Here is a 22,580-nt window from a genome sequence, read left to right as displayed (position 1 = left end):
CACATGTGGCTGGAGAGTACTGCAAGACTCCACCGGATATGTACAAGCAATGGAACCGTGATTTTAGCATCCCAAGCACATGGTCTATGAGGATTCTGGTTTGTGCATGTGCTTCATTATGGCATTCTTGCATGGGTGTGTGTGCATTTCTGATGGGTGCCATCATCCATGGTTCCAGTGCATAGCCAGCATCCCCCACCAGATGGCTATATGGGATGTTCCCCCTGGCAAATGCCTGATACAGCTGTGAGGCATGCCAGATGTGGGAGTCGTGATAGCTTCCAGGGCTGCCAGCATACACATCCATGATAATGCCCTGGGCATTGCACATGACCTGGCAGTTGATGGAGGGGTATCCCTTGTGGTTTATGCAGCGCCTACCCTGCTCACCGGGTGGGGACTTGATGTGTATGTGCGTATAGTCTATTGCACCCAGTACTTCCAGGTATTCTGCCACATGGTGGAAGAGATGCATATTGCTGGCCAACTCTTCCTGCATTTGGGGGAAGTATATGTGCTCATTGGCATGTGGTAACATGGCATCCAGGAACTGGTGGAGTACCCTGCATGTTGATGCCCGTGAGATCCTCATGATATCCCCAGTTGGCCTTTGAAAGGTACCTGTGGCTAGTATTCTCAAGCTTACACATACCTTGGTATCCACTGGGATGGGTTCCCCTCTGTTTGTTCTGGCTCTGAGACATGACCGGCACAGCTCCACAAGTTGCTGTAGGGTATCCCTGTCCACCCTGTAATGCTCTACTATCTCCAGATCATGTAGTCCCTGGTAGGTTACCCTAGGTCTGAACACTCTTCTCCTCCTCTGATGCCTGCGGTGGTTGTCAGCATCGTCCTTTTCACCACCTTCAGTCTCCATCACATGCTGGTGGATCAAAGCAATGGCAGCCCCTAACATGTACATATTACAACTTCCCCATTTGTATACAACAATGGTGCAGTGTGTATGAGAAAACACAAGTGTGTGTGAGGTGCTTTCACACTTTATACTATTGTGCTATAAATGCTGCTGATGTAATTGGCTAAGTGTGAGCAGTTCAAGCTGCAAGGTATCTTACTTATGGGTTTTACATTGATTACTGCAAGTGTGGGGGCTGTAGTGTGGAGTTATGCTTGCCTGGTTTGATTCATCTGTTGCCCTTTAATTCCCTTTTCAACCTAGATCCCCTCCCATTGTCAGGCATGCATCCACCTGCCAGCTTTCTTGTCTTGTACTTTCCCTACCCTGTTGTGTGTTGCAAAGTGTGTTATGTAGCTGATATAATGCAATTCTACTTTATTCTGCTGTGACACTTTACTGTTTTCTTTGCAGTACAGCATCTCCACTTTCCTGTTCTGTGGGTAGCTGCTAGCAGCCTTGTTAGCTGTTGTCAATGACCCACTGTAGGTTCCTAGGTGTTAATTGCTCATTTGTACTCCAATTTTCCTGTTGCAGTATTTCCTTATTTTTTTCATATATCCTTCCTGTTTCAGCTCCAGTGCGTGCCGCGCATACCCATTTACCGGGTTTAAGCGCATTTTAATCTCCATTCACATGCATACTTGGTTACCTTGTGTGCTCTCAGCTAGCCAAAGCTAAAGCCAGTTAAACACACCCCTTTCCTTTAGCTTTGCTTAGCTATGGGCAAACCAGATTGGCATTGCTCCAATGTGCTTACAGCAAAGGTGACACACCCCTCTCTTGTTATCATCTTTATCTCATGGTCACACCTTGGTGTTATAACACTACACTGTGAGGTGCATCCTTACACCAGCGGGGAATCTGTGATTCAGTGTAACTCCTCTCATTTGCATTAGATTGTCTACTAATTCCTAGAAACCGTGCATAACACTAACACAGCCCCTTACCAACCCTTGCACCATGGTGTGGTGTAATATGCCTGCCATTGACTATTATGGGGAAATCATGATATGTGTTACATTGCTGTTTTATTTTCTTTTTTTCTATTTTTCTTATGATCCCATTTGCGCTGCTGCCCTATGCTTTAAACTTCGCGATAGCGAGAGAAAAAAATAATAATGTTGTTTTTACATTTTGTACATTTTTTTTATGCCACTGGATATATATTATCCACTGGCATATATTAACAATATAATACATTTGTTTGGCCGGCTGACATGGCTCTGATTTTATGTTTGCAGTAATGTAAACCGTTTTTTTATGGTTTACATTTCTGCATGCTTACACTACGCCTGCACCACTTCCTGGATCACAAACTACTTTCATTTGCATGCTACACTGCTGCAAATGGGGTGATTAGATTACAGGAGCCGAGAGCTGTGCTGGTGTAGCATACGCAGGTAGTGCACGTGAAAACAGCTCGTACCTGCATCGCTCGGCGGCCATATTTGGTGTTGGAACACTGATGCTACTCCTGCACCTGGTGCATGCTTCGTGAATCCCGGGGATACAAATTGATAAACTGTGTGCAGATTCTAAAATTTATTCTCAGACACAAGAGACTATAGATATATTTACAAAATCTTATGTTCCACAAAAGGAGTGATAATTTGTCCTAGTGACATCCAGGTAACCCGAGATGCTGGGAATCAAATTAGATTATATTGAAAAAGAACTGCACAAACTGGATCCAAACAAAGCAGAGGGAGGAGATGGAATTAGTAACAATGACCTGAGAACACTTCAACAAGAACTTACAGTACCATTATATCTATTATTCACCTGGTCATATAAATATGGGGGAGATTCCTCAAGATTGGAGACATGCGCTTATGAAACCTGTTTTTAAGGGAAAAGGGAGTGGCACAAACCCAGAAACAACCCTTAAGTCTACTTTCATGTTGTTGAAGAATAATGGAGAAGGTAATATTAGATAAGTTATTGTCAGAATTGGATAGGTTGGGACTTGAAATGATATATAGCATGCATATGTTGAAAACAGATCTATTACCATCTGTAACATGATGTTCTACAACAATATAATAAGAGCTATGGATGAAAAATTGTGCTGTGATGTAATTTATATAGATTTAACTTCAGCATTTGATAGGGTCATATACATAACACTGACTAATAAATTAGTACAACTAGATATTGATGTACTCTTGATAAGATGGATAGCTGCATGACTTACAAATAAGACATGGAAAGTATCATACAGAAATTGGACAGGCAAAATTGTTGATTACAGTTGGGATGTCCCACAGGGCTCTTTCCTAGGCCCTTACTTGTTTAGATTGTATCTTTCAGATCTAACTTTTTCATCTGAGATGTTCTACAGTCTATATGCAGACGACCTGAAACTGGGTAAACTGATTACTTGTGTCACAGATAAGGCATGTCTGCAAAATAACATGATTAAATTAACCATAAGTGCACAGGAGATTAATATGCTGATAAATACATAAAAAACTAAGCATATGATATTTGGTAGGCATGGATTGAAAGGTGAATATTTAATACAGCACACAGTGATTGAAACTGTAGACTCATTTACGGACCTGGGTATATGGGTAGATTCAGCTATGAGTTTTTCTAATCATTTCAACCAATTGGTTAGTGATATTACAGAACTATAGCCTGTATAAAAAGATTTATAAGGTCTAGGAAATCAAAAATAATGAAGTCATTGTTTGTTAGTCACATTAGACCCAATCTTGAGTATGGAATAACAATATGGAAACTCTATAAGAAAACAAGCATGAGTAAATTGGAAGAATACAACAGAAATATACCAAGAGTATCCATGGGTATGAACATTTAAGTTATTATGAAAGACTAAAATATCTGAACGTGTACAGTGTCTCTTACAAATATCTAAGAGGAGATCTTATTCAGGTAAATAGGGCATTTTGTGACAACTACTTCTGGGAATGTTTGGGGTTATCAAAAAGTACTAGAGAATCATCAGACAACCTATATAGAAGATTTTATAGGAATGAGAAGTGTACTAATTGGTTCTCTGCCACAGTAGCTGATGTATGGAACAGACTACCAAATTATATAAAAGCAAGTGCTAGTTTAGATCATTTTAAGAACAGCCTGGATACCTATTATGGGAACAAGTGTTTTGGTATATTGGTAACCTAGAAGGGCATTAATGCCCGTGCTTGAAATATTTGTATGTATGTATGTATGTATGTATGTATGTCATTCCTGTCACCCTTCTACACAAAGGCAGCAACTCTACTGAACTATCTAACTATAGACCTGTACATATTTTATCACCACTGTCCAAGATTTTAGAAAAATGTATTCACTCACAAGTTATGCACCACTTACTACACAATAACCTACTATCCAGCTCACAACGTGGATTCTGACCCAGTCATAGCACCACAGCTGCTCTACTAAGTTTCATAAACATAATAAATCTTCTCAAAAATAATGGACAATTAGATTCTGCTACCTTCCTATATATGTCCAATGCTTTTGATATGGTTTCCCACAATATTCTAATCAATGGACTCACATCTCTAAACCTGAATTAAACATCCTTAGCATGATTAAAACTAATTGAAACAACTGCACAATCAATCTTAAACTAGGACAGGATTGTTTACTTAAGCTCTATATTCCTGTAAGTCTGTAAAGAAAGAAGTTTCTTCAATAAAGAAAATGAAGGATATGGAAGGTAATGTAGGATATAAACAGTATAACATTTTGGGGGGGATTATTTGAGAAATTTGGAATATTTATGAAGACGGAAATTACAGGACTTTAAGGCTCCCAGCTCCTCAGACTGGCTATCTGTCCACTCCTAGTATTGTGATTCTTACTTACTCCTTCATGTTGACCTACTATGTTTGAACTGTAGTTTTATGAAAGATCCTACCCTATGCATCCTCCTTCACCTTTGTGAAACCAATGAGTCTTCAAATACCTGCACCAGAGCCTTAGTCTCCATCAGCAAATACATTGGACTCAATGGCGGGAACATTTCCTAACACAGCCTGTTTCTCACCTTTGAATAAGCTCTTCCTGCACAGAAAATAAAGTAGCTCTCTAGCCACTTATAAGATGAATCTTGAATATTGAGTGGGTTTTAATAAATCCCCCATACAGCAGTGCATGCAGGCTTCCGGAAAAGGCAGTGAGCACAGTTAAAGCATAGCAAAACCAAGGGCAATCTACATTGACTTACTTGGCTAGGCTTCTATATGATAAGACTGTTTGCCTAGTATCTGCTTCTGAGTCTATGTCTTAATTCCTGTCTATAGCATAATAATTTTCCTGACTAAACTCTGGAATTATAAACTCTTGAAAATAAAACTATTCTATGTTAGTTAATCACACATTAATGGGGTAAACTACTCAATATATACTGCCAAATATTAATAGACTATGATACATTAAAACAGTTTGCATTTTAAAACTACATCTAGGAATGAGAAGACCTCAGATATCATACTGATACAGCTATGATATTTTTGCTCCTTACCTATAGTTATGCCCCCTTTCATTAACATGGCTCAGGATTCAAGTGTCTTCATTCTAAGTGTAAAATTGGTCTCATTCATAATCACTCTTTCTATACTTTATAAGTTGAAAGTATGGTATAATAAATTACATACTTATGAATACACACCATTACACAATTCTGATTGACGTAAACACATCTGTTGAGGGTAATATTAATAGATTTTTGTAATATAATTAACTTCTGCATTTATGAACACACACTGATAATGCACAATTACTAGTTAAATTCAGAAAAAAATATTTTAATGGCATCACAAAACTAACAGCTTATATAGCAGTAAGGAAGCAAAAGGTATTTACTTAGCTTTCCGAAAAAGAATTAGAACAAGTCCAGATTATACATAAGTACAGAAAATGATTCATTTTCTTATCAAATCTTCCAGATTTAAGTATGAATATGAATTGGTCTCAAAGTGGAAGAAAATAATGAGATATTTCAAACATATAACTAACAAAGAACACCAAACCACCACAGGATCAAAGACACCAATGTATTGAGCACTTTCATTCACAGGAAAACACCCCCTACTAAGGCTAAACTTGTAAAGGAAGTGTGGTGTCAGCAATTAGGTGAGCATGTCATGTCATATCCTGAGAAATGGTGCCATGGAACTGCAATCATTCAACTCGGGTACAATATCACTATTCCACAAAATCTGTAAATTTATGAAGAGAATATGGAACATTATTACTGCACTAAGTCTAAAGATATGGTGACTGCCTTTTTCAAAAATTCTCTTGTTTTTGACAATTTTAAGATGTTTTCTTTTTTTTTTATTTTAGATAAAGTTCTACTTGATGTGAGAGGTGGGGACTGGAAAACAGATCTGGTATGCAAAGAATTGCATTGGCAGAATTTATTGCATAATGATACTGCATCTGGGTTAAATTATTACATATCCATTGCACCACTCCTCTGGAAAAGACATAACAAGCTGGCCTAATGATTGTCAGCTTTTTCTCCACCCCACTTCTTTTAAATATTTGGCCTAGTAGGGAAAGTTTTTATTCTGAAATTCATATTCTTGTGAATGAAAACACTCAATAAATTGGTGTTCTTAAGCCTATGTTAGTTACTGGTTGTCATTTTGGTACACTCTCCATGTTCATGGAACACTTTTTGTAGTATTCTGAACTGATTAGTGCAATACAGTGATCACCCAGCCACAGGCCATAGCAAATGTATTTCCAAGAATATTCCATGCAGATTTTAAAGTAAAAAAGATATACATATGCAAACACACATACATATTAGATCACTATAGAGACAAAGGGGTTGCTCTCTTTAATTGTAGATTTAGCTATAGATATGATAATATATTTTATAGTTTTTAATACAGAATCTAGGAAAAGTTAACATATTCCCTAGTAATTTCCTTAGAAAAAATGTTATCAAATGGGACATCCTTGCGCCCTGCCTACAAACTATAATAATATCAGTTCACAAACTGCAGGTAATTTTAGATTCAGTTTCACAACCATCAGCTTGAACATATTCTGTGCAATGTTATAGAGACAGTTATGATGGATCTTATCCAAGGGACATACTTCTGTTACATATGGAATATTACAGGATTGTTATGTGAGAGCTTGCCTTTGAAATCTTGTGGCATTCCTTGATGAGCTAACAGCAGTACTTGATATAGGGCAACAAGTGTATGTTGCCCTAGCTAAAGCATTCAACACTATTCTGCACAAAGGAGCAGTTAACATATTTGATAAATTAAATTGCCAACCTTATGTATTTATTGATTAGTTGTTTGTGTATTTGCATTTGTTTACTAGCAAGGTACAACTGGGTCATGGAAGACCCCTTTTCAGTGAAGGGCCAGGGAGAAAAGCTTCAAAAACATATTTAGCAATCTGCATAAATAAATAAGTAAATAAATAAATAGTAATGCAGAAGTCAGACAAACTAGAGTTGGCTGGCACACTATAAACTCCAACACAAGCTCAGGTTCCTTCCTAAGCAAAGAACTTGATTTCCACAACCCATGAAACAGCTTTCATGGCCAAGGTCAAAACCATATTAAGTTGCCTCACTTTTGCCTTTCACCAAAATGTCATTACATCCAAATCTCATTTTCACCTTGCTCCTCATCGCTCTTTGGGACTTTGCCCTGTCCAGATATGTAGAATATTAAGCCACCATGTACTTACTGCAAATACTCCCCTCAAGTCTGACTTTATGTATGCACCCTGGTATCCCTGTTCCAGGTTATGCTATCAGATTATGTGTATAAACCATCATTTGGGACCTTTTGGATTACTGTGTGTCTGGAGTCTCTTCTCAGACTTCATCTCAAACTGCTATGATAAAGGCATAGCACTATGATTTTGGCCTTCAGATTTATCATTGCTCCTCTAAGGTTTATACATTTCTTCATAAGAATGTTATTATATAGATATATTGTATAGATATATTTAATAAAGAAATCAAACCTACACAAAACATCTATGACTTACTATATAAGGGTCTAGTAACAAAAATAATTTATTTTGTGAAAAATAAGAAAGTGCTTCTCTTTCTGACCTACTATGTATTTTAAAGGTATGTGCTATGTATTTTAATGCTTGGAGTTTAAAACATTTGCTCAGATCTATTTGTTAGTATTTCTCAGAATTATAAGGCTTTCTGATAACATAATCTAAGGATCATTCGAGCACCCAAATTATGATAATGCCCCTGTCCCAGGACGAAAACCATTGAACCAGTGGACCTTAATTTGCCTTTGAGCTGAAGAATCTTCAGATTCCTAAGTATATGATATTTAAAGATTTGTAATATTTTTACAGTTATGGTGCAGTCCACTTCTACCTTGGTTTGGTAATATGGAAAATCATTGTCTGTTAGATACTTGCTCTAATTTGGCACTCATTTCTTAAACTGGTTGTGTGCATTACAATGTACTTTTAAGCAGGCTGTGATTTCATCTTTTCAGATATTTTGCAAAAGTTCTCTGTAAAAATAAACAAGTCATATGCAGTTTATTTCTCTAAATGATGAGTTTTACTGTATAATCAGCTGTTAATCAGATTAACCTTTTAAAAATTGTGTATATATTTACCATGCTTAAGTGTTTAGAAATACATGCACACGTTATAGTCTTTTACAATTATTCACTAATCCAGGATGCCCTCATATTGCTTGTTTGCATTACAATGCTTTTTTTTTTCTGTTCTCTGCTTCTAGTGAAGCTTACAATAAAATGATACTGTGTTTATTGTCTGTTTGTAAAAATAAATAAATAAATAACTGGCTGCAATCATGTCAGTAACAGAAATGAAAAGCGGTACTAGTGATGCAATGGCATGACGAAATTGGTTTTCATTTCACTGTGCCTAGGAAAGTATTACAGCTATAGGGTGTTTTCTAATAAGAAAACAACATCCATAGACGAGAATATCAATATGAACATAAGAACAGTTAAATCCATCTGTAAAACATGGGCAAGCTCCTTGAGGGCAGACTTTTGAAACTGACAACATCTGATTTCTTGCAATAATACAGCCATTTCATGATAGGTTAGAATAATAAATCAGAAGTAAAATGAAACTACACAGTATCTTAAGCTGGATCTCTATAGAAAAGTTGAAATGCAAAACTATTATGTAAAGCAGTTATGCTTTTTAACAAAAAGAAAAAAAAAATAGCCGTCTTATATGAACCATTGTTCTATCATTTGCTCATTTATTATTTGCACAGCAATTGATATCAATTTTCGATACCAATATGATTTTTTATTGTATCTTCTTGGACAAAGCAGAAGAGCTCATTGAAGAATGGGATCATGTCCTTTTCATGTTTAGTGAAATAAACATATCATATTACAATTCATTTTTTATGCTTTACATTTTGTGTAACTATATATGAGTTGCCTTTGTGGCAGTGTATGTTGTTAGCACGGATGTTTAATTCAGAATTTTATAGCCTGGTTTTCCACTGAGTTTTGGTACTACACCGAAAGGATCGCAGTTGCTAGAGTATTAATTTGCCTATATGCATTTCAGGCTTCTTTATGCTCTGCAGATATTGCAGACTAAAATACTGAAAGCACAGATGGCTAGCAGCAATTGCATAAATAAAACATCAGCAAATACTTTGATTCACTTTAAATAGCTAGCTCCATACTCAAAACCATCAATGCAGTGGTCTCAGTTTACTTTAGGAAGATATTATGTAAGAATGCTCTGCTAAAGCAAATTAATTGGTGAGTGCTGAAAATGTGACCTCAGTGCTGACTTTGAAATATAGGGAGTGTGTGAAGAAGTACAGGTCTTAACATGAGGCATGTGTGAAGTTTGATGTGTGTGTGTGTGTGTGTGTGTGTGTGTGTGTGTGTGTGTGTGTGTGTGTGTGTATGCATGTGTGTGCAGTGTGTGTGTGTGTGTGTGTGTGTGTGTGTGTGTGTGTGTGTGTGTGTGTGTGTGTGTGTGTGTGTGTGTGTGTTTGTGTGTGTGTGTGTGTGTGTGTGTCTGTGTCTGTGTCTGTGTGTGTTTGCTTAATTTTAGATTGTTTGCTTTTGCTGTGTATGTAGCTGTTTTCTATAGTGCAGGATTTCAGTAAGTTTGTATTTACCAGTTCTTCGTTATAGGCAGTTTGGTTCCACTTAGATTAAGGCCATGTACACTGTAATATGCCGAGGTGGTACGGCGGTAGCATTGTTACCTCACAGCAAGAGATTCTCCCGTTTGATTCTCGGCTTGGCTTGGGAGTGCCTTCTGTGTAGAGTCTGCATGTCCTCCCCGTGGTTGGGTAGCATTCGAAAGACATGCGTGCATAAATGGGCGTGCCTTCATTGAAAGTTTGGTGTCAAGCTGGCACCTCAGCATTTCATAAAAATCTACTGCCAATCATTAGCGGACCGGAGTTCCGCTGTGGCAACCCCTTACCGGGAAAAGCCGAAAGACAAACAAACAAACACTATGATGACAAAATTGTTTTGCACTCAAATATAAAATACCTGTTTGGCTGCTAATGAACTACTAAAAGCAAGTTAAGTAAATAAGTTGTTGATAAAGGATCCCATGGTACAGTGTTTAGTTTTGCTGCCTTGTAGGTCTTAGTTCTCCACTTTAGTGCCAACTCTGGTTGTCTTTTGTATGCAGTGTATATGTCTTACAGGTCTGTGTACAATTTGCATGTCTTCCCTTGTGTATAGATAGGTTTCTCCCAAGTATCCTACATCTCACATCCCAAAGCTATGCCATGTTGAACTCATGATTCTTTAAACTGCCTGTAGTTGTATATGTTCTATGATTGGTTGGCATACAATGCAGGTTTAGTTTCTTTACTTTCTGTGGTTTATTCCCCTTCTAGTCAAGGATAGCCCTGTCTCCCCATGGCAATTAAAGGAGAAGGTGAGTAATGGTGAATGAATACAGGAATGCTGGCTAGGAGTCAGTTTCAAAATTTATTTTATATGCTCTCCCTTTTTCTGGCTTTTTTGTCTATAATCACTGTTCTCCATCATGGGCAGCATTAAGGAAGTGTTTAAACAGACAGGACTGAGCAAGCCTTGTGTAGCTTCACAAGTACTTTGTTTAAACAGACAGGACTGAGCAAGCCTTGTGTAGCTTCACAAGTACTTTGTTTAAACAGACAGGACTGAGCAAGCCTTGTGTAGCTTCACAAGTACTTTGTTTAAACAGACAGGACTGAGCAAGCCTTGTGTAGCTTCACAAGTACTTTGTTTAAACAGACAGGACTGAGCAAGCCTTGTGTAGCTTCACAAGTACTTTGTTTAAACAGACAGGACTGAGCAAGCCTTGTGTAGCTTCACAAGTACTTTGTTTAAACAGACAGGACTGAGCAAGCCTTGTGTAGCTTCACAAGTACTTTGTTTAAACAGACAGGACTGAGCAAGCCTTGTGTAGCTTCACAAGTACTTTGTTTAAACAGACAGGACTGAGCAAGCCTTGTGTAGCTTCACAAGTACTTTGTTTAAACAGACAGGACTGAGCAAGCCTTGTGTAGCTTCACAAGTACTTTGTTTAAACAGACAGGACTGAGCAAGCCTTGTGTAGCTTCACAAGTACTTTGTTTAAACAGACAGGACTGAGCAAGCCTTGTGTAGCTTCACAAGTACTTTGTTTAAACAGACAGGACTGAGCAAGCCTTGTGTAGCTTCACAAGTACTTTGTTTAAACAGACAGGACTGAGCAAGCCTTGTGTAGCTTCACAAGTACTTTGTTTAAACAGACAGGACTGAGCAAGCCTTGTGTAGCTTCACAAGTACTTTGTTTAAACAGACAGGACTGAGCAAGCCTTGTGTAGCTTCACAAGTACTTTGCTAGATGATCAGCATTTGCATCACATAAATGACTTATTTGATGACAAGTTTACCTTTAATCAGCTGGTACAAGAGTAGTGGCCTTACATAATAGGTTAAATAAGGTTCATAGTTTGACAGGATAGTACTAAACAGTCTGTCGACCATTACAGCCCTAGACAATAAACCATATTTTAAGTTTCTTTCAGGTCTCAAGGAGGACAACTCAAGATAGACCAGTGAGAATTTGAGGATGCCCATCCAACTATCTAGGTTTACCTAGAAGGTGGCATGAGTGCCACTCTGCTTTACTTGCTGAGGAAGATATGAATCTGTAACAGCAACGTGTTGTTGAAGGCTTAGTTACTTTCACTGGATATTTGAAGAACCATTTTTTCTGGGAAGGACCACAAGGTCAAAGGGGTGGGGGGTCAGATTTATCAGGGCTTGAAAGGCTAGATAAAGATCCACCCTTACAGCTGTATAAGATATCAAGTACAGAGAAAAGACTGCCAGTCTGTCCTGATAACTAATATTTTAAGGCCATTTAGTTAGTTAGGAATCTTGTAAGGTCTCAGCAGCTAACTGATATGTATAAATACAATGACAAAAAGGGGTTATATTTAATAATGGGTCTGATGAGATGTGAGTAATGGAGATTTAAGACTTATTTAGGTAAAGAGGGCATGTCTTTGAAAATTAGATGAACAAAACAGAAAGATGCTACTGGCTAATGTTGTGGGCTGTAAACCCTTCATACAGAGTTTGATTCCCTTTGCCCTTATTTGCCTACTATGTGCCCTTGAGCAAGTAACTTAACAAGGCATTGCTCCTGGGCCACCACTGAAAATGGACTATGTATCCACTGGGCCTACTATTGTCTACTCTGGAAATAATTTTTGTCCACTCTGGAAATAATTTTAATAAACACTAGAACTATCAATGTTCAACAGTATGACATAACATATACATATAAATAATTCACACACACACACACACACACACATATATATATATATATATATATATATATATATATATATATACATATATATATATATATATATATATATATATATATATATATATATATATATAAAATAGCCTTACCTTACCTTACCGTACTCATCACTGCCTTAACCTAAGGAAACTTGACTGGTTAGAACTGCCCAATCTTCTCAAACTTAACCAACTTACTGAAGCATTTAAAATAATTAAGGAACCAGATAAAACCCCCTCACTGAACAAACTTTTGAGCCCCTACTCCAATCTCAACTGCCTTCGATCTTCAAACAATGTCCTGGTACAAACCACAAAATCTAATAATTTGGGCGGTGATGCTCTTTATGCTAATTCCATTGGAAAGCTATGGAATTCCCTTCCGAATAACCTAAGATTAACTTCCTCTCTTAGCCATTTCAAAATTAATCTTAAACTATTCTTTAAGGCACATTGGCTATGTCCTTGTGCTAATCCGGATTAATCCTAAAAGTCGCACACCACCCACATGCCATTTCCTAATGGCCTCTCTCTCTTCTCATTGCTCTAGATCCCTATAATCATATCTCCTTTATCTCTGTATGTTTATAGGATTACTTGTTCCTCTTGGACTGCCTTCACCTCATAATTACTAGGTTTGATTTGTGGGATAACTCTGATCTTATAATCTTAATCCTCTATATTTCTTAACGAATCTGAAATTCTGTGAATTACATATCATTGAATTGTCAATTTCTTTGTATGTTTAATTTGTGTCTCTTTCTATTATGTTATTAAGAATTTATCAGTATGTAAGTCTATGTTTTGTTTTTATTGTAGAGCTTTTCTCCCCGGGCCTCTGCTGAAAATGGATATGTATCCAGTTAGACTAACCCGGTCAACAAATGTAAAATAAAATAAAATAAATAAATAATAGAGTATTACTTCTGCATAAGACAAACTGTTTTTTCAGCTTTAATTTGAGACCAGTAATCCTGCACAACATGGTCTAACTCATTTTGTAGCTATTGTTAGTCAGCAGAAGACCAACTAACAACACCTAAATTAGAGTTATTTGCAAATTTAGATAAACTTAAGCCAACAGTGTTGGCCTGAAGACCCAAGAAATAGATGACAAATAGGGCAGAACCCAACACTGAGCCCTGTGGTGCAACTGCGAACATCTTTGTTTTCAAAAGTAACACTTGTAATTCTAACCTATGACACTAACCACATGGGTTCTGCCAGAAATCCTGTTAGCTGGATCTACTGCACAATACAAAGATAAATAATCAGATTTACAAGTCTATGAATAATGCTTGCATGGGGCATGATGTTAAAGGCTTTGGCATGTCCTGACATGCTGTATGTACAGTTCACCCACTCATACCAAGGGTTTCTGGTTGACCAAGCATACTGATGACTGCAATGTTAGAGCTGTCTTCCATTCACCAGAATCACACAATTCCTCCAAAAGTAGCTAACTCTCACAAACATGTTGTGTCAAGATCATAGACTAAAGCTAAATGCAAAGAAATGCAACAGTCTAACCTTTTGGAAACAAAAGGCCCTGACTCTGTCATATAAATGACAAACCAGTCAAACTAACTACTGTCATTAGAGACCTAGGCACATTCACGGGTAATGAAAGGTTCTTTGACCGTCACATATTAACTATCATTAGGAAAACTTTTTACTTAGCTCAGCTAATTTCTAAAGGCATAACCCCAGGTCAAAAGAAGTCAATCCTGGGAATTTATTAAAGGCTCATTCTAGAAAGGCCTTTTCAGTTTAACATGCCCATTTTTGATTCAGAAACATGCTAGCTGAGATAAGACCTCATCATCAGCTAATTTGAATGTTTCCTGGATTGCAGTTACTGCTGTGACATGCAGATCATGGCTGATGTATATATTGTGGTAGTAACCTGGCTCTTGTATAGGCAGTGGCACCTTCCCAGTCACTGTCTCACACCCAGAAGTACAGAGACATAAATATTCACTACACACTCACAACAGTCCATGTACCTGTCCCTGTTCTGTCTAGCCTGATGTTGTTTCCATCACCACCATCACTGTACTACATTAGTGCCATTACAGCACATGTGTATCAGACCTTAATGGTATAGTGTATCCTCCCCATCCCCATTATAATGTCATTGTCAGTACAGTACTTTAGAGAATCATCTCTGGTGTCTAGTGTACCTCCCATCCTCCAATCCCCATTATGATGTTGTTGTCGGTAAAACATACCTCCTTGGTGTCCAGTGGTTCCCTTATTCCTGTTATGCTGCTCTGTGCCTTAGGACACTTTGAGGAGTATTCTCTGGCATTTAGTGTATCCCTATATTCAGAATATATGTGGTAATATTAGTGTTGGTATGGCAGTTTAAATATTAATCCCTTCCCTTCCCCTCACCCTTGATTCCTGTTTTTTTTTTTTTTTTTCAAAACAGGTTTATTGTTTTAACATATAAGAGAAATATCATAACAATTTTATACAAGTAATTAAAAATAGGTATTATTATAATATTCAACAAAACAACTAAAGTATTTACAAAGACATCCACTACAATCAGATCAATTAATTAAACTAAAATACCATGCTATTGAAATTAAAATTTTTTTAACAAATTTTGTAAATTATCCCATACAATATAATAAGATGTTTTTCTATTTGTTCTTGTCCTAATTGTGTTTATTTCCATATGGCACACTATATTCATAACATTTTTAAATTCATTGAACGAAGGAGGTGTATCTGAAATCCAATTTCTAGTTATTATTTTCCTAGCCACTGCTAGAATAGACCATGACAAGGGAAGCTTAACCTTTTTAACACTTTGAGGTACAGGTGTGTTGAATAATATAAGAGATTTAGAAATAATGAAATTATCTGTAAAAAGAGCCTGCAAAAATTCATTAATTGACTTTCAGTATTCTTTCAATTTTATACAGTCATAAAACATATGAGCCCAGTCAGCATTCATTTCTACATTACATCTCTTACATAAATTATCTTTATTATTTATTTTATTCATCATCAAAGGTGTATAAAAAGATCTATGTAAAAATTTCCACGTATAAAGTCTCCAGACAATGGAAGACGTAGTTCTATAAGCAGATTCCAATATATATTGTTTATCTTGTTGATTTGGTGGGTCCCCATTAATAGAAGTGAAATAATTCCAGTATGAATCTACACTGTAAAAAGTTTCTTGTCTGATAATTTTATGTATGTATGAAAGTTTACCTTTATCAGAAACTTTATGTTGTAAATTTAATATCAAGTAATCAATCAGTGTTGGAATAGATTCTTTAACTGTTATAGACATTAGATCTATTTTATTAATGAGATGTTGTCTAAAGGTCTGAACCTCTAACCAGCAAGTTTCTCTTAGATCAAATTCTTGTTTTAAGAAATCTAGATTTTTAACTTTATTATCAGATATCAACTGATACCAGTACTTTAGATCATTATCTATAGCTAAATGAGTCCCTTCAGAAGTAGATGACAAAAGCATACCCTGAGTATACATTATAGAGAATACAATAAAATTCCATTCCCTATACTTAGGGTGCATGAATATAAAGTTACGATAACTAATAATAATATTTAATGGGTAACAAACCATATGTTTAGGTGTAATAGGTGAAATACAAAATTCCTTTACTAACCATAACATGGAGTTATTTACAATCATATTTTTATGTGTTAAGGAGATTTTCATGAAGTGCATACTAATTAGCTCCCAATAATCTTTCCATTTTGTGACATATGACTGATCTATTAATAAAGTAATAACTTTTAAACTAGAAGAGATAGTATATAAATTAAAGTCTGGAAAAGAAATACCCCCTTGAGACCAGCTATTAGTATGTTTCTTTAATGCAATCCTAGGTCTATTAGGTGCCCATAGGAAATTTAACATTAGTGTATTCAGTTTCTTGATAATTATTTTTGTAGGTGGAAGTATTATTGATTGTATTAAGTATAAAATCTTGGGGAATATTATCGTTTTAATAACTGTAAGTCTCTCCTCCATAGTAAAAAACATATTATTCCAGGTATTAAAAAAATTTTGTATATTAAGAAAACAGGTATTATAATTATTATATATAATAGATTTAATATCTTTAGATAGTATTATACCTAAATAAGTTATCTGACCTGAGTTGGGTACATATTTAGTAAAATCACTAATGAGAATATTTTTTCGTGTATATATAGGTAGTATTTTAGTTTTTTCTTCATTGAATATTAAATCAGAAATACTTTTAAAATTCATCATGTTATCAAATAGAGACTGCATAGAAGAATTAGATTCTGCTGATGTAATTAGAACATCATCTGCAAAAAGTTGAATTTTGGATGTTGTATTTTCATCTATTTCAAAACCCTCTATGTCAGTACTGTTTCTGATCAAATTAGCCCAAGGCTCCATTACTAAAGTGAATAATAGTGGAGAAAGTGGACATCCTTGTTTTGTACCTTTAAGAATGGGTATTTTTTGTGAAACATATGTTCCTACCTTAATATAAGCCAACGTTCCTTTGTATAAATGCTCAATTAGATTTACAAATGCATCTGAGAAGTTTGTGCACTTCATTAAGGTAAACAGATAGTCCCAACTTACTGAATCAAATGCTGAACTTATATCAAGACTAACAAGTGTTAAATCTTTCTTTTTCCTATTTGCAAAATCTATTAATGTTAAAGTTCTTCTTATATTATCAAAAGTATTTCTATTTACAATGAAGCCTGTCTGATCTATATCTATAATGCCGGAATGATTGTCTTCAATCTATCAGCAAAAATACTCATAAACATTTTATAATCAACATTAAGTAATGAGATGGGCCGATATGAAGAACATCTAGTTGGATCTTTATTAGGTTTTAAAATTGGCGAAATAAATGTACATTGCCAAGATGGGGGGGGGTTATTAACTCAGTTTGGGCCAAAATAAAAACCTTATGTATTAATGAATATGTACTTTTAGAAAGGATTTTATATATCTCTGGTATAATACCATCATTACCCGGTGCTTTGTTTGATTTAAGCTTATTTATTTGTGTAATAACTTCTGTATATGAAATACTCTTGTCCAATAGTTTAATCTGTTGTTTATTAAACTTTTTATTCATGTTTGTGGTTATAAACTCCTTTATTTTATCTTTAGGTTCCATGTTAATGTTATTATGGTTAATTTTGTGAAAGTGATTTCTAAATTCATCTAGTATTTCTGGTATACTAGAAACATTCTTCTTTTCCTTAGAGAAAAGATTTCTTTGATATGGTTTTGTTTATTCAACCTTTTTGTTTTATTTTTAAGTCTATGTAAGTATTTGGGGCTTATTGAATAAGACAAAACTTGTATTCTCTAAAGTTATTTTAACTTTATGAGTTAAAATTTCATTGTATTTCTCATTTAGTTTGTTTATTTCTTCAATAACTTTCTTGTCCATAATATTTTCTTTATTATTATGTTTATAAGAGTCTAATTTACTTTGAATATCTAACAATTCCTTATCCCAAGATTTCCTTTTATTATTATACCATCTGATACTTTGTCCATATAGATATGATTTTAAGGCATCCCAAACATAAACAATGGAGACTTCAGGAGTATTATTTATGTCTAAAAAATGTTTTACTTCTGAAAGTATATATTCTTTATAGTCTTTTAGTTGAGTTAAGTATGCTGGTATCCTTTTGATCTGAACATTATGTGTATTTTTTATCATGAATTCAAAAACAATTGAATTATGATCAGATATAGGACATGAAATGATTTTGGAATTAATTAAATCTGTTACCATCTGGTTAGAAATAAAGACCCTATCTATTTTTGAATAAGTTTTGTATCTGTTAGAAAAAAAGGTGTATGTTAATGATTTTGAATCTATCTGATTATTAATATCATTCAAATGATAAGAATTAGCAAAATCATTTAAATGTTTTGCATTAGATGTAATTCTTCTTTTCCCTATAGTGGTAGTATCACTTTCATGTAGTATACAATTAAAGTCACCAGCTAAAATAATATCTCCTGTAGAGAATTATATGATCTTATCAAGATGATGTTTCACTGTATTAATACCAATTCCAGGTATCCAATATACATTAATTAAAGTGTAAGTCTTCCCATTAATTTGTATTGTAACCATACACAACATTCCTTTGTCATCCTGATAAGAGTTAATGGTTTTAGGAATGGGTATACTTTTATTCCATAAAATAGCCACTCCTCTTTTTTTCTGAGTGTGCTCTGAACTAACCAATACTGTATATTTGTTTGTGGCTAGTTTATCAATATCTTTTTTCAAGAGATGGGTTTCTTGCAGGAAGACTAAGTTGGCCTTATGTAAATTAATGTATCTTATTAGGCTTGCCCTTTTACATGGATTATTCAATCCATTAATGTTTAAAGAAATTCCTTTTAAAGATGTCATTTGGCATTTTTAAAACTTAAGAATCTTATGATCAAAATAACAAATAACAAGATAAGTAATGTTACATCTCCTCCTTTAGGTGTACCTTTAAATATAGCTGTATTTATTGAATCTCTTATGGGATTTGTATAGGATTCAATTTTGTTTGTAGTGACAATGAATGTACAAAATATATTGTGGATGTCAAAACTATATACAAATAACAATGAACAAGTGAAAATAATGTAAGGGTTAAACCTTGCATCCAGCCTGGAGTTATAAACTCCAACTTAGAGTAGTATTTACCACTCAAGTTAACCCCCTACCCTAAGCAGCAGTACCTCAGCTACCACCTTATCAATTTAATACTAGTTATATTTAACTGAGGTTAACAGTTTTCAATTCAATTATCTAGCAAGACAAGACTACACATTTGGTAAAACAGCATCATATAAACTAAAATAAACTTTTTTTTTTTTTAAACAGTTCATACTACTATATACATCCATGTAGTATAAAACACTTATATTCAAATAGCATTCAAATAATCTTGATGTTAGAAATCAAGAGGAGAGAAAAATAAGTTCTAACATTCATTTAAATCAAAAACTTTGGCTAATATGATTCAGACATTACATATATTAAGATGCATCTGTTTTCTGTCATGTAAATGCAATTAACAGCTTCCAAAAAAAAACCTTGAATTGCTTGTATATGAGCATTTACTCAAACTCATTATTGTCAATAGAATAAAATATTGTATTCATAGAAATTGTTATAAATCATACTGCATAGTTATGCAGATTCTCAGAAACACTTATATACATATATACACACACACACACACACACACACACACACACACACACACACACACACACACACACACACACACACACACACACACACACATATATATATATATATATATATATATATACACACACACACACACACACACACATATATATATATATATATATATATATATATATATATATATACATACACACACACACACACACACACACACACACACACACACACACATATATATATATATATATATATATACATACATACATACACACACACACACACACACATACACATATACATATATATATATACATATGCATACACACACACACACACACACACACACACACACACACACACACACACACACACACACACACACACACACACACACACACACACACACACACACACACACACACACACACATATATATATATATATATATATCTGATCTCACTGAGTTGTGTCCTTGCCGAGCACTATCTTACTTGCTGTCCCTACAATAAATCTGTCTGCTTTACACAAAATAATGCACAGCAAACACATTTTAGTAACCAGATTTTACAACCATGCTATACTACTGCTTTAAAATATATCACATGACAATTTCTTCCAGAATAGAGTTATAAAATTATTTATGCTTGTCAATCAGATGAATTAAATGAGTTATAGTAATGTATATGTTTGGAGCATAAGTTTTTAACACAGATTATTAAGCTGCTGTTAAGTAGATTTTCAAAAACACTTGAATAAATGTTTCATTTTCTATGCCTTCTAAAATAAGACATTTACTTACTACAAGAAACTGTATCATTTAAACTCATTATAACTGACATATTTTATGAATTATAACATAGATATTTAAGTAATTATATAAAATAACTCACATTTAGATGTTAAAGAGTTCATTTTCCTTCACATAGTCGCATTTGTATCATTTCTATTTCCTGGTAGAGTGACATTCCTGAATCTGTGATGTGTCAGTGTGATATCTAGGTCAAAGGTGAGACTGGTTGCTTTCAGCTTCTCTGTGAGAATTCTGAGAGTTGAAGCTTTTGAAGTAGCTCATGGACACTGTGCATGAGACAGCCCACATCCCAGATTGTCTCTCTTAACATTTTGACGGGAAACTTATTAAAAACTAGTGACAAACATTCATTTAGCAGTGTAAATGCATCTAAACATGACAAAACCTTCACAATGTATTTTACAGGTTATTACAGCCTCTATGTAAGTGAAATTAAGCCCAAAATTATTAATAAGTAATAAAACTCAATATTTTTGTCCCAACTCAATTTTTATGCAAATCTTATTATTTACTGTGTCCATATGATCCAAAGCATTTCTATATATTAATAAAGAAAAGAAAAAGAGAGTAGAAAGTAAAAGGGTGTAAGGCAGAAATAAAAAAATGTAAGAGAAAGCTATAAGAAGTATATACAATGGAATATTACTTACTGTTTATATTAATAGAGTTAAAAATAAAACATATTATTTACTATTATTTAGTTCTAATTATTATTAGTTAAAGCATGACAGATTATTTACAAACAAGCATAAGCAGTATAATCAAGAAAGTATAATTAGGAATAGCATTTGAAGAACATATAAACTTTTTACAAGGAATAAATATGTTATTATTCTGTTAATCATATTTTCATTGCTCTTCTCTCCCTGCCCTCCCCCTCCTTTTACCCACTACATAATCTAAATAGAATGTCATTGTTTAAACAAAGAAAAGAAGAAAAGGAGAAAAAAAAAAGATAAAGAAAAAAATGTATCAAATTACTGACCTTACTTCTCCTTTTCAGAAAGAGAAACAAGTTGAATCACAGCTTGCCATTAAATCTCCAGATATTTTGACTAGTTATGAAACAAAACATTTCTTTGCACACAGAGAATAACTTTGATTAAATCTTTTTCAAAATATTTGTGGCTTCTTGGAAATGCAGGAACTATATTTAAAAGATTAATAATGAAATAAAATGATGAGAAAAAAAAAACATAGAACAAATCATTTGTTTTTAGTCTCTTCTTCTTCTCTGAAGTCTTCCACGAAGTTTCAGTTGCCAGTCTCTTTAATGAAGGACTAGCCCATTCCATTTCCTCTATTTTATCCAAAATCTTATTTTTTTGATAAACAGTAAAGCAGAGTCTAAGTCATCGAAAATTTTAGGACCATCAGGAAGGAAGATTTTAAGCTTGGCAGGAAACAGAAGGTATGTTTTAAACTGTGCTTTTAAGCTCCCTTATTAGTGGCAGAAAAACTTTTCTTTTAGCTATTACCATGGAAGAATAGTCATTGTCAAAACACACAGTTGTCTCATTAATCTTAACAGGAGCTTTAGCTCAAGCAGATTTAAGAACCATCTCTTTATCAAAAGATGATAGAAATCTAACTATAACTGATCTAGGATAGTTTTTGTTAGAGTTAGTATTAGCTATAGATCTATGTGCTCTTTCGATACCAAAAGAGAATGCTTCTGGTAAGTCTAAAGTTTTAGGGAGCCATGTTGTTAAAAAGAAGTAATATTGTTACCTTCAATATTTTCTGGCAGTCCAAAAATCCTAGTGTTATTGCGCCTAGATCTATTTTCCAGGTCATCCAGCTTT

Source organism: Protopterus annectens, chromosome 2.part2 (genome assembly GCF_019279795.1).
Source record: "Protopterus annectens isolate FY-2018-M chromosome 2.part2, PAN1.0, whole genome shotgun sequence".
Classification (NCBI taxonomy): Eukaryota; Metazoa; Chordata; order Ceratodontiformes; family Protopteridae; genus Protopterus; species Protopterus annectens.
The sequence above is the reverse complement of the archived record's forward strand: the minus strand, read 5'-3'. Positions refer to the sequence as shown.